This window comes from Lontra canadensis, unplaced genomic scaffold (assembly GCF_010015895.1).
Source record: "Lontra canadensis isolate GAN:19392208 unplaced genomic scaffold, GSC_riverotter_1.0 scaffold26, whole genome shotgun sequence".
Taxonomy (NCBI): domain Eukaryota; kingdom Metazoa; phylum Chordata; class Mammalia; order Carnivora; family Mustelidae; genus Lontra; species Lontra canadensis.
This window is the reverse complement of record NW_022631020.1, coordinates 2,086,053-2,098,347: the sequence shown is the minus strand read 5'-3', so window position 1 is coordinate 2,098,347 and position 12,295 is coordinate 2,086,053. Positions and strand designations below refer to the sequence as shown.

General features: G+C 44.5%; 1 protein-coding gene across 8 annotated transcripts in view; it reads left to right on the top strand.

Annotated features, from left to right (window-relative positions):
* Positions 1–3,994: 3,994 nt before the first annotated feature.
* The window catches only part of MBNL2 (muscleblind like splicing regulator 2), a 157,336-nt gene continuing 149,035 nt past the window's right edge, over positions 3,995–12,295 (top strand). For all 8 annotated transcript variants that reach the window (XM_032864137.1, XM_032864134.1, XM_032864133.1 and 5 more), the window contains exon 1: positions 3,995–4,222. The gene's annotated coding sequence lies outside the window, so the exon portion shown is untranslated. The remainder of the gene's footprint in view (positions 4,223–12,295) is intronic.

Below are 12,295 nucleotides of genomic sequence, written 5' to 3'. Positions count from 1 at the left end.
GTAAGAGCAATATGTTTCAATAGAATAAAAAATAATTTTAGTTAGGGACAAGGTGAAAAGGAGTTTTCTCTGGTCCATTCAAGTGATGAATTGGACATAGAGGTCCAGAGAAAGGGACAGAGTTATAGATCTTGAATTCATCAAGCTGGAGGAGATAATTGACAACTTTTGTTGGACAAATGTCTCTGGGTTTGATTCCTCTGGCCACCTTCTTTACTTTGACACAGTTCATCACCTTCTTGACACTTGTTCTCTTTGGTTTCTCACCAGTCTCCTTCCTATTTAGTATATCATGACTTAAATAAACATTAATTTTCTTTCCAAAGTTTCAAGGCTTCCACCATTGAGTTATAGACAGAAGGAGGAAGAGAAGAGGAAGAAGGGTGAGGGGAGACGGGGAGGAAGGGGAGCAGATGAGAAAAAGAAAAGCCCAGTTTGGATATGCAGTATGCTGTATTGATCAACTCATTAATTCAAAACACATATTTATTATTGAGCATCTCCTGTCATGTGCCAGGCACATACTAGGTTAGATGCTGGAGAAACAGTAGTAACTTCTGATGCTGGCTACCTGGTTGAGAAGATGGATCTTAAGTAATTAACCAAATAAGCGTCTCCCCATGCCCTATAAAAAGTGCTCTAAAGTAAACAACGTCTATAAAATCTCGCTACTCAAAGAGTAGTTCATGGACCAGAAGCAGCAGCATCACCTGGGAGCTTGTTAGCAACGCAGAATCTCTGTATCCACTCAAGAACCACTGAGATAGAATTTTAACAAGATCCCCAGGGGATTTGCATGCACATTAAATTTGAGAAGCCCTGCTCTGGAGTGCACAGGCTGGGAGAGAAAACAACAGGTGAGACCTAAACTCATCATGGGGGTCAGGGAAGGGTTCCCTGAAGAAAAGGCCTCTGATTAGGCTGGAGAGGTAGGCCAGGGCTGGATGATAACATGGGACCTGGTAGACCATGCTGAGAACCTCCATCTTGTTCCCCAGTCCACGCTGCCATAACAAAATGGTGTGTGGACTGAGTGGCTTAAACAACAGAAATGTACTTTCTCAGGGTTCTGGAGGCTGGAAGTCTGAAATCGGGTGCAGTATGGACAGATTTTGGTAATGGCCTGCTTCCAGGCTTGGAGATGACTGCCTTCGTGCTGTGTCCTCGCTTGGGTAAGAGAGAGAAAAGATCTCTCTTCCTGTTATCTTTTCTTAGAAGGGCACTAATTCCAACGTGAAGGCTCCACCCTGATGACCTGATTATCTCCCAAAGACCTCATCTCCAAATTCTGCCCCACTCAGGCTTAGGGTTTCAAGATAGGAATTTGGAGGAGGCACAGCTCAGTTCATAGCAAAGATTTTGAGCAGAGGACTGTAGAATAATCAGAATTCTACTTCTGGATTCTTATGTTTACCGATACGTAGACCGAAGGGGTCAAGAAAATATGCAGGAGGCCAGCTAGAAGTCTGTTTTCATAGTCACGGGGAAAGACAGCGAGAGCTTGGATGGAACTGCATCAGTTGAAATGAGTGAAGTGAAATATTTCTAGATATCGAGGTGCCGAACCTGACAGGCTTTGATGGTGGATTTCATACGGTGTTTGGGGGGAGAGGATCAAGAAGGACCACAGGTGTTTGGCTCATGCAAATTGGATGGACAGGATACCAGCTCTTGAGAGAGGAATCATAAAATCAGCAAGTGTACTCATGGCATGCTGCTAGATACTCTGGAAATGCAGAAACAGCAGTAAGGGTGGCCATTGTGTAGTGCACATTGATCACGTGCCAGCCACTGTACAGATGTTTTAAGTACATTATCTTACTCTACTGTACAAACCTTGGCTTCCAGGTGGAGAGATCAGCTCATCATTAGGAGGTTAAAGGTCTGGTAAAATGAACAGAGCAGCATGCTTTCAGAGGAGAAGAACGTCAGAGAAGAAAATGTGAACGGAGAAGCCGTAACAGAGGAAAGAGGATGTAAGTTGAGGTCTAAAGGTTAGATCAGATGTTGTTAAGTGAAGCTCCTGGGAGTCAGGTCTGGGGATGGACTGCGGGAGCCAGGTCTCGGAGAAATAAGCATGACCCAATCAAAAAGTTCACTTAGGAAAACTGTATAGAAAAAGTTGAGTAGAAAGAGAGGGGCTGAATTATGAAAACCCTTGGAAGTCTGTCATTTGTATTTTAAAAAGAAAAGACTTTGAATATGAAAGGAACATGACGGAAGACCTGTCTGGCAACAGGGAACCTCGAACATGGAAAAGCTTGGGAGCTTGGGTCCCAAAAGCCAACTTACGAGTATTTGTATTATTTAGGTAGCAGGTCAGAGTTCTAAACTGGCCTGGAGGAAAAAAAAAAAAAAATCAATGAGACCTCCTTTCATTGCATGAAGGTAGGAGAATGAGTCAAAGATGACTAAAATTTCAGGAATGAAATGAAGGACATGGTAGTAGCCTCATCATCTGAATCAGAGATCGGGAGGAGGAGATTCATAAACCTGCGATTGTCTGTTTGCAGGCAGTATGATATTAAGTATATCGATAGCTGTAAATAATCTGGTTGATCACAGAGATTATTTAAAATTTCAGTAAAAATTATAGTAGGCAAAGGCCTTAAAGTTATAGATGATGGATTTACATCGGGATGAAAACTGTCGTAATCTTCATTAGAAGTATAAAATTCAAGAGGGAATAGCTCATGATAGCCCTTATCAAAGACATAGCCTACACATCACATGAAACCTTGTGTTTCTAAACCACAGTCAGCAAAATCAAAGGAAACCACTACATTCCACCTCAACTCTTACTTCATTACAGAGACACTGAGCAGTTGCTCATAAACAATGGTGCGTTGGTTCAACCTTTCAGATGAATGGGGCTTTGTTCCTGCTTTGGTCTAGTCATGGAGTCATGAGACTTCATTTTTAAAATTCAAAATGTTGTGTTTCAGTGGAAGGAAAACGTATGCTTTTTGTGTTTTCCAAATGCCGTATGGTTTCTGTTTGTTTGTTTAGAGCATGCTGAAGTACTGTTGACTGGGGGGAAAATAAATGACCCATGCCAACCTTTCCGTTTCTGTTTTCCTGCTTTATCTCGGGGAACTTCAGCACCTCTAGACAACCTTTGGCGACTGGCACCCGATGGTGCCCCTTGGATCTTGGATCGTGTGCCGTGTGCGTTCTGCTGTGACTATCTTCCTGTAATCACTGCTTCATTAATGACAATATGGGCCAACGCGCAGTATTTATCAAATGGTACCTGAGGTCGCTTAGGATTAGGGGAAAGCACACCTAATCCTCTCAGGGGTGCCAGCCAACAGGACAAAAGGGTAATGTGTAGCTATCAGTTGTATTGTTCAGAATCCCCTAATTGAAGACCCCAGTGGTTGGAAAAACTTGGATGAAAGCTCTGCGAGCTCCAGCTAATTAGGCACTGCAGTTACCAGCTGTTCTTCAGGGAAGCTGCTTGCGAGGGGGTTAAGCATGTTTTGATTTCAAATACGCACCCGGGCTCACGCAGCCTCCCCCGCTAATGCAAATCAGCTGTAAAACGCCCTGCAAGGTATTCCCCAGCCCCGGGTCGACGTGCCAGCGGTTTCTCCCCGAAAAACAAATCCATGCTTTGTCAACTGGGGGAGCAGGACTTCAGTTTCCGGTACAAACCTGGATCCCTCCGGAATCTGCCGAGTTGGTATATTTCGAAAGTATTTGCAGGGCCGCCGCAAGCTCGGGGCCGGCCGCCTTCAAGGGTGTTTTCTCCAGCTACCACCCCTCCTCCCCCGTCGGCTCTGCCCATTACGTGCCACTTTGTGTCGGGGCTGCGATCGCTTTCCTCCGAGAGGGAAATTCCTCTTTCATCAGTATGGATGCACTGTTTCCACACACGGCCGGCGCGGTGTTGCTGTGTCAGTCACCCTATGGGGGCCGGCCGGCGGCGAGGAGGGCTGACGAGCCGGCCGCCGATTGGCCGCCCGCGGGGGGGGCGGGGCCTGCCGGGAGGAAGGGCCGCCGCTTACAGCAACAGAGTTTAGACTGTCTTTGCTTCATCATCTGAAGGCAAAATTTTCCAGCTACGGCAGACGGCTCGCAGAGTACAATACCCAGGGAATGAGGACTATTTACATGGAAATTTCTGCCTCATGATGCCGCGGAGAAGCCTCGGCCGCCTGATTCTGCCAGATGTTCCCGGGGTTACTGTAAACGGAAAGAAGAAGCAGAGCTAAACAAGGTAAGAGAATCATCCCCCCACCCCACCCCCCCCCCTTTTTTTTTTTTTTTTTTTTTTTTTTGAATGTTTAAAGAGTTTGCTGCAGTATGCTGCATTCCATGTGTGTGGCTCCGGGAAGCCAGGGAAACCGGATTCCACTAATTCAAATGTGATACTTGCAGGGGACCCTGGAGTTTTACGTAACATTCTGATGGGAGGGAAAGAGATGGCAAAGCTTGAGTCGATGCCGCCTGTCTGGGGTGAGGCATAAAACGAGTTTTTATTCCAAGAGCAGGTCTATTTATTCCTTCAACAGAAACCATTTGAATTCTTGGGAGCGATCTTGCTTTGCTTGGGAGAGAGCGTTTACAACCCTGCCGTCGTTAACTCCCGAATAAATAAAGTTTACGTGGCTCCCATTATTTAAAAACGGGCTTGTAATTCAGAAGAGAAAAAGAAAACTTCGCGGTAAATCATCATGCGTGGAAGGTTTAGCTAAGAAAAAAAAAAGGGGGGGTCTGTTTATTGGAAATGAGGGACCTGCCTCGCTCTGTAATGCCACGGCGTTGAGTTTCAAAAGCACATTTTGAACGAGCTAGCAAGAGGTAGCTTTCTGACAAGTTTTCGATACTGTAGTTCAATGTTTACATTTCTTTTTCTGGCATGTCTGAGCCTTTGTTTTCAGCTTAAAAGTGGAACCATTATATTCAAAAGTAAAGCTGGGTTAATAATGCTTACTGCAATTATCTGATCTTTATGCATTTTTAATGAGAACACACAGCCCGCAGAATAATTTAATGAGGGCAGGCTAGCTTTTAAAGCTGTGTCTCACTATGCCGAACCATATCAACTTTCTTGCCGAGAAGCAGCAGGGAGAAATGATGGAGATTTATTTTTAACACACTTGGCCCAAGAGAAGGAAATGATATATTTGTTAAAGAATTCTTTCTGCCCTTTTCCGTTTTAAATTTCTGCCAGGCATGAGGAAACTGTGCTTTTTTGTTAGGCCTCGGAAGCATGTGTTTACAATAAATGTGTAACATTTTTAGAATAGTTAGCAAGCACTGAAGCGAAGAAAAAAATCTGACTTGCCCAACCACTACCACCGTGAATGTTCTTCAAGAAACATCGCTGTCCTTTTAAAAGACAAAGGTTAAGTGCAAAGATATTTGTTAATTTGTTAATATGTGAAATTGGGGGCTAATAAAGTAAAAAAGAGAGAGAGAGAGGAGGGCATGCTTCTCATCTTTCAATAAGATTAAGTTTCTCCAGCTACCCTCCTGTCTTGTGAGGGGCAATTCAAATATTCATTTAAAGAAGGGCAATGCCACGTAGATTCTTCTAGACCCACTGTTTTCACTTTCAAGGAGAAGTGCAGGACACTAGCCCAGAACTTCTGACGTCATCCCCCAACTATTTCTGCTGTGTGTTCTTTTATTCAGGCTCGTGGAGAGGAATATTGCTTTATGTCCTGGCTAGGAACATTCTGACTCTCACTTAGCAGGTCTTGAGTTATGTCTTCATAGCTTACCCCGGCCTTTCGAACCTCCCAACCAGTCTCCAACATAACTAGGGCATCTTCTCCTACCTGCCTCAGGTCGGGCGGGTCCGGGCAGGTTCTATGCAGGGTTCTGGCTTCACTGGCAGAAAGCTGCAGGGAGCGGAGCACGGCTTTGCTTCTGGCCCAACTTCCCCTTGGCACAGCCCAGTACTGCCACCTGGGTGGACAGTGCCTGTGTCCTCATTCCCAGTTCCCCTAGAGCCACTATTAGGGACCGAGGTTATGCCACCAACTCTGTGGCTGGTTGTGATGGTGGGAACAGCTGCTTTTATACAAAGGGCACCATGTCCTAGGGCAGATGGGCTGACGGAGGGGAAGGCCAGTCCTGCGGGCTGTTAATCCGTGTCACAGGTGGTAACCTTGGTCAAAGAGATCAGAAGAAGGTTAGTTTTTGTTTTGTTTTGTTTTGTTTCAATTTTACCACAGAGCCTTTTAAGAGAGAATTTACATCAGAACAGATGGGAGTTTTCGGGAGTTCCTGGTTCTAGCTGACGTTCCCTTTCGTGCTACTTGTGTAGCCTTAATAAGTAAGCACCCACCTCCGTTTCTCTTTCTCTTAATAGAACTGAGTAATACTTGCTACGCTTTCTCTCATAATTCTAGCATGTTGAGAGGCCTTGATCTGGTACTAAAAAAAAAAAAAGTCGTTTGTCTCTTGCTACAAAGAGCTATTTAAAGTACAAAGGGATAAAACCTTTGTATTAACGAACTGTTGGCAAATGCCTTAGGGTATTGAGATAGTCATATTTCCAGACCCCTTCACTCTACTTTATGCTCATGTCCATTTTCTAGGGTTATTTTTCCTTAGACCAACGAACAAAATTTCCAAGGAGATCAGAGCGCCAGTGTTTGCATTTTCTCCATCGATCTGGTCTAATATACTAGAAGCTGTGCCAATCAGACTATTTCAGACATAGGCCTTGTAGTGCCCAAGCATTTCGTGCTATTTTTGCCTTGACTTTGCATTAAATTTGTGAAAGTGGAACGAATAAGACGGAAAATAAGAGGAAATGAGGAAAATATGCTTGCAAAACATACCGGTTATGTAGCTTTACTGGTTAACAGCCTGCCTCCTCTCTGCTAGTTGTTTTAATTTGCTGTTGCTATGGTGAAAACAAATCAATATCACATGGCTACCAGCCAGTCCCGCGCTCAGGGAGCGCCATCGAAATTCAAGATCAGGTACTCAAGATTCCGAGCAAGAATTAGGAGAAGAGCATTTAGATTTGAGTTGAGAATTCCTGATGGAAGATGGACCAGGCTCAGTCTTGCGTGCATTTTCTCTCCCTTCCTTCCTGCACTTTCTTACCGATAACAAGAGATGGGAAGGAGGGCACAGTGATTTGTTTACATTTTCCGAAATGAAAAAACACATCATCAGCGGAGAAGCAGGTTGCTAACATTGCAAGGGGGTTCTGATTAATGAATGGGGGCACGTGGGGCACAGGGTACGTAGTTCGGGTGCCTTTAATATCTTCAGGTACAGCTGCACCTGAGAGCTGACAGGGTCAGAAGCAGTTACTTCCGGCTGCCGTGTCAGGCAGAGAAATCTGGCAGCTCTAGGGAGCAGGTGGGCAGTGGAGGCGAGGGGCATGGCAGAAGGGCGGGGAGTGTAAACCATCAACGCCAGCCAGGAACAAAGTCAAGGGGAAGCCATGCGTCCAGAGTCGGGCCAGGTGAGCCCGGAACCCCAGGGGCCGAGCAGAACAGGGTAAAGGGCACTTACCTAGGCCTAGCAAGGAAAGAGAGGAAGGGGCTGTGAAGAGAAACGAAGGGGTCGTGCCTGCAGGCATCTTTTCTGGAATGGTCAGCTGAATCGGATGGGCAGAGATGCGCTGGCCATGGGGAGCCAGGAACTAGATATTTCACGCTTCGGTTTCTCTTGGAAGAATGAGGCAGAAAGACTTATCTGGGCTTTGTAAATTAGTTAAGAATACTGTGTCTCTCTCTCTCTCTCTCTCTCTCTGTCTCTCTTTTTTATTTTACTCAGCTCAGTTGTGTCTTATGTTTTATTTTTTAATGTATACAAACTGTGAGTTGCAGCCGTGGTAATACTCCTAGTAAGGCGTGCGAGGTGGCATCATGGCCGGTCCGCATCAGGCCTGTGCCTCCCACAGCTCAGCATTGTTTGGCTGGGGCGAGTCCTGCCTCTGCTGCTGAGAGTGAAAACAGGTGTGAAAGGGAGAGCCCTAGGCTTTCTTCTGTGAACCTGCACCACAGGCCGGTGCACAGAGTTTCAGTGGGCCTCCTCCCCTCGGTGTGGCAGAAAGGCTGGGTAATAAAAGTGGACCCACCGACCTACCTTAGAGCTCTGACAAAGAACACGTTGTCTAGGAGATGCGAGGTCAGTATATTCCATCAATCAGTCAACAAGTGTTTATTAAATACCTCTTGGGTTCTTTTGGTTAGAACAAGTCAGTTACCTAACAACTGACTCACTGTACGTGCAAAATAAAGGGCAGACAGAAATGATGCAAAATCGAAAGTTTCAAAGACTTCAATGATAAATTTACTGGCTCACGTTAATTTCATTGACTATCAGGCACTTATTGTGGGTTCAGACAGTTCTTGGTGTTTGTGGGGGGAGAATAAAGGAAGGAATTTTGAGTTTTAAGTGTCTAAATATACTTTCTTCACCTCTGTTACATTTCTCGGCATAAATGCTGTTGAAGTAACATATAGAGATGTAAAAGGAACAGCAGACAAATGAGAGTGCCCTGAAAAATCCCAAATATGAGGCTGTTGAGAGCAATCGCCCAGTCTCAGCCAGCCGAGATTCAGCCCCTAAGTGACTGGGGAACATGGACGCGTCATCTGAAAAGCCTTAAACACCAGTCACCAAAAGGAAATACTAGACCCTCTCCCACACTCCTGAGCCTCAGGGCACCTGGGGAGCCCCTGATGCAATTATCTTGCCATTCCCAATCCCAGCAAGGAAACCTGATTCCCGACCTTGGAGGATTAAACTTCCCCCACCTTTTTTCCCCCTTAAAAACAGTTACTTTAAAAAAAAAATTATTTCCCCCTTTAAACACAAAGTTTTGGCTTTGTTTTGTTTTTCTTTTTTACCCTAACATCTCTGTGTATTTTCTGAGGCTAGACCAGCTGCAAGGTTAGGGACCCGGCTTGGGGAGAGCCGAGAGGGCAGACCTATGGGGTAAACGAAACTAAAGAATTCTTTTTAGTTATGAGTCTTGGCAGGCAGATAGGCAGTGCTAAGGTTTATGAGCGTCTATGCAAGCTGACTGTTGTAAGAGATTTGGGGGTGCTGAGCCCCCCTCAGAGGACAAAGGGAGGAGGCAGGAAACAGCCGCAGCCGGCGAGGCAGGTCCTGGTTCTTAAGCATTCTTAAGCATTTGCAATCCACAATCGGCAGGGAACAAGATACTTACAAATAAGATAAGAATAGGTCAGCACACAACTGTCCCCAGAAGGATAATTAACATACGTATACACTTTACAAAAGGGCTTTCACAGACATTATCTCAATTAACAGTTCAAAAACAGGGTTTTAAAAACCAGGAGCCTAATATTAGAGCACTAGGTAAAGCCCCTGGAACAGATGAGTTATAACCTGGATTAAAAAAAAAAAAAAAAAAGTTCATTTTTATTTTGTCTGTGGTTAGTTGACTTGAATTTTGAAGAGCAGGAAAAACTTCTGAGTGTCCCTGGTACGTGTATGCACGTCACTATCTCCTGTCCCTACAACTTTTCCTGGACAACCCGTTATGACGAGTACTGGAGGCAGTCTAGTTGCCAAGCAGGGCAAGAAGAGAGGTTGATAGGCTTTGCGTCTCTCGGCTCTGACTGCTCCGAAGGCATCAGGGGACAGAACCTCTAGTGGCTTCATGCCCAGAGCCAGCCACACAGCAGCAAGGTGAGTTTGGCTGTGGATGACAGGAAGGAGCTTCTAGAACATAAAGTTCATTAATGGTTGCAGATGGCTTGTAGACCTGGGAAAAACCAAAGTCAAGAATGAAACCAAAATTCAGATTATTCTATTTGCCCATGAGAGCATCTCATTGAGTCTGCTCATGCCTGGGGAGGCCTGTCATTTTTAGAAATCTCAGACATACCTGATATCATTTACATAATAATGCAAAAATGCTGGGTAATAATAATAATAATGCCTTATGTGTATAAATCAGTTTTTAATCAACTCTTTTTTGATCACAGCATCCCCTTTTGTCCCCTTTTTACTGAGTTCAGTTCACAGAAACTGAACTTGAGTGAGGTAAAGCTCTGTGTTCAAAAATGTCAGTAGCCAAAAACCAGAAAAGCTGGTCCTCAAAACTATGGGGGATCTGTACACGTGATATTCCATGAAATAAAGCAGTCTTTAAATGAAATCACCCTGCGGTCTGACTTGGAGTTTCTGGTTATGGATGTTGCATAGAGTGCATCGAGCCCAACCCAAGGAATTTTGGAAAGACAGTCATGTTTTTAATTAAGATATTGAATTATTTTAAAAATATAAATTTCTGGCATCCTAGATGCAAGCTTCAATTAATCAACTAGAAAGTATTGGTGAAATATATATTACATCAGTGATTTACTACTTGTAATTTTAAATGCTCTGGTAGTTTGGGAAGGTAGAATTATCTGTGAAGATAACTTCATAGAGGAAGGGATGCTTCCTACAGCTTTGGGTGGATATATTTTGTCCAGATCAGTGGTTCTACAGTGCCATGTCTATACCCTAAGCCGAGGTAGGGCAAGGTTATTCACTAGCGGAGGAATAGCTGAACTTGCATCTTATACATTATTTAACTCATCCTTTTAAAATGTCAATTTTCATATGTTTGGTAATGTATGTAACATATTAGTACTGTTAGGCAAGTATAACGTTTAGAAATAAGTAACAACCTGAAAACAGTTGTTCCTGCTCCAAAGTATTTTTCTGATAGGGGGATATGTTCAAAAAAGTTGGAGAAGGCAGTGGTCAAAATCAGAGGTCCTCTCGAGAGGGGGAACAGCACGATGGAATGTGTGAAGCCAGTGTGGAAACTTGTCTTTGGAGAACAGGGACGAAATGTTGGGGAGCAGTGGGAGATAGCATTAGTGGGGAGGTCCGTCCGTATACAGCAGACCTGAAGAGCTATGAGGAGTTTAATTATTTGTGACCTATAACATCACATCTAATGCTTTAACAGTGTTCAGTTATGACCTATAAGGGAGAGGTGGAAGTTTGAAAGTTCTAGGTATGATGTGGAAAGGGTTGAATTAGACTAGCAGCATGAGGATGGAGGATAAAGGGCAAATCCAGAAGGTGTCTTGAAGGGAATGTAAGAAAAGCTAGTGAGAGCTTAGAAGAGCCAAAATGACACCGGTTTTTCTTTTAGGAGAAATATCGATGGAACCCTAACAGAAATTTGGAGTAGATGGGAAAAGGGACCAACCGAAAGGAATGAGATGGAGGAGAGGAAGGAGGGGATGGATTTTGAATTCTGGTCATGGTGCTTGAGCTAATGATGGGTCATCCAAGCAGGCTATCCCCATAGACGTTCGACAGTGTGGAGATGGAGAACAGCTTCAATACGAGGTTTCAAATGTAAATTGAGACATACCTATGTTGAAATCATAATTGAGGCCATGGATGCTCGTAACCTTTAGGAGACAAGCAGATGACCAAGGATGAGCCATGGGGGGAGGACTGCCAGAAGCCTAGGAGGGAAGAAGAGCTGGCAAAGAATCAAGAAAGGAAATACCCACCAAGGAGCAAAATTGCCAGCGCCCCGCCAAAAAATGAGTACCAAGACTTTTAAGCACCATACAGCAGTCTCTGCGGTTCCACAGGATGATAGAGCAGCCTCCCACACCGTGTTATCCCACTGCACAAAGTTTACCCTCTCTGGCCCTTTGAAGGGAAATATTGGTTCACTGTAGTGGTGAGAGTCACAGATTATCGGAAGGAGAGCGCGCCTGGGTGGCTCAGTCAGTTAAGCGTCTGACTCTTGGTTTCAGCTCAGGTCATGATCTCAGGGTCATGGGATCAAACTTTGCATTGGGCTCTGCACTCACCTTGGAGTCTGCTTGTCTCTTTCCATCTGTTCCTCCTCCCCTCCTCTCTCTTAAATAAGTAAAATCTTAAAAGAATACTGGATGGCTAAGGAGATCCTCACAGCTGTGTTTTTCATATATACAGTTGACTTTTTAAAAAGTAGGTTTTCAGTAATAACCACGAGAAGACACTTAAAACTAGCAATTATCAAGACTTCAGCATCTGTACCTTGAAATACACATTTTTGGGGTGGGGTTATTGGTTAGGAGGGGAATTCCAGAGTGATTGGAGATTTCCCTGGACACTGGTCATCCTAGTCTCACAGGCCCAGAGGTCCATTTGTTCTTGAATCTAGCAGGTCTCTGCTAAACCCAGCCATGAGGCCTGCTCAAGAAAATGAGAAAGCACTCAAAGTAGGCAAATGATGGTTGTCCTCATACCAGATCCTACAGTGTGTACACCGCAGAACCCTTCTCAAATTTCCACGTGCCATAATGGATCACCTGGAGATCTTATCAAACATGTAGATTCT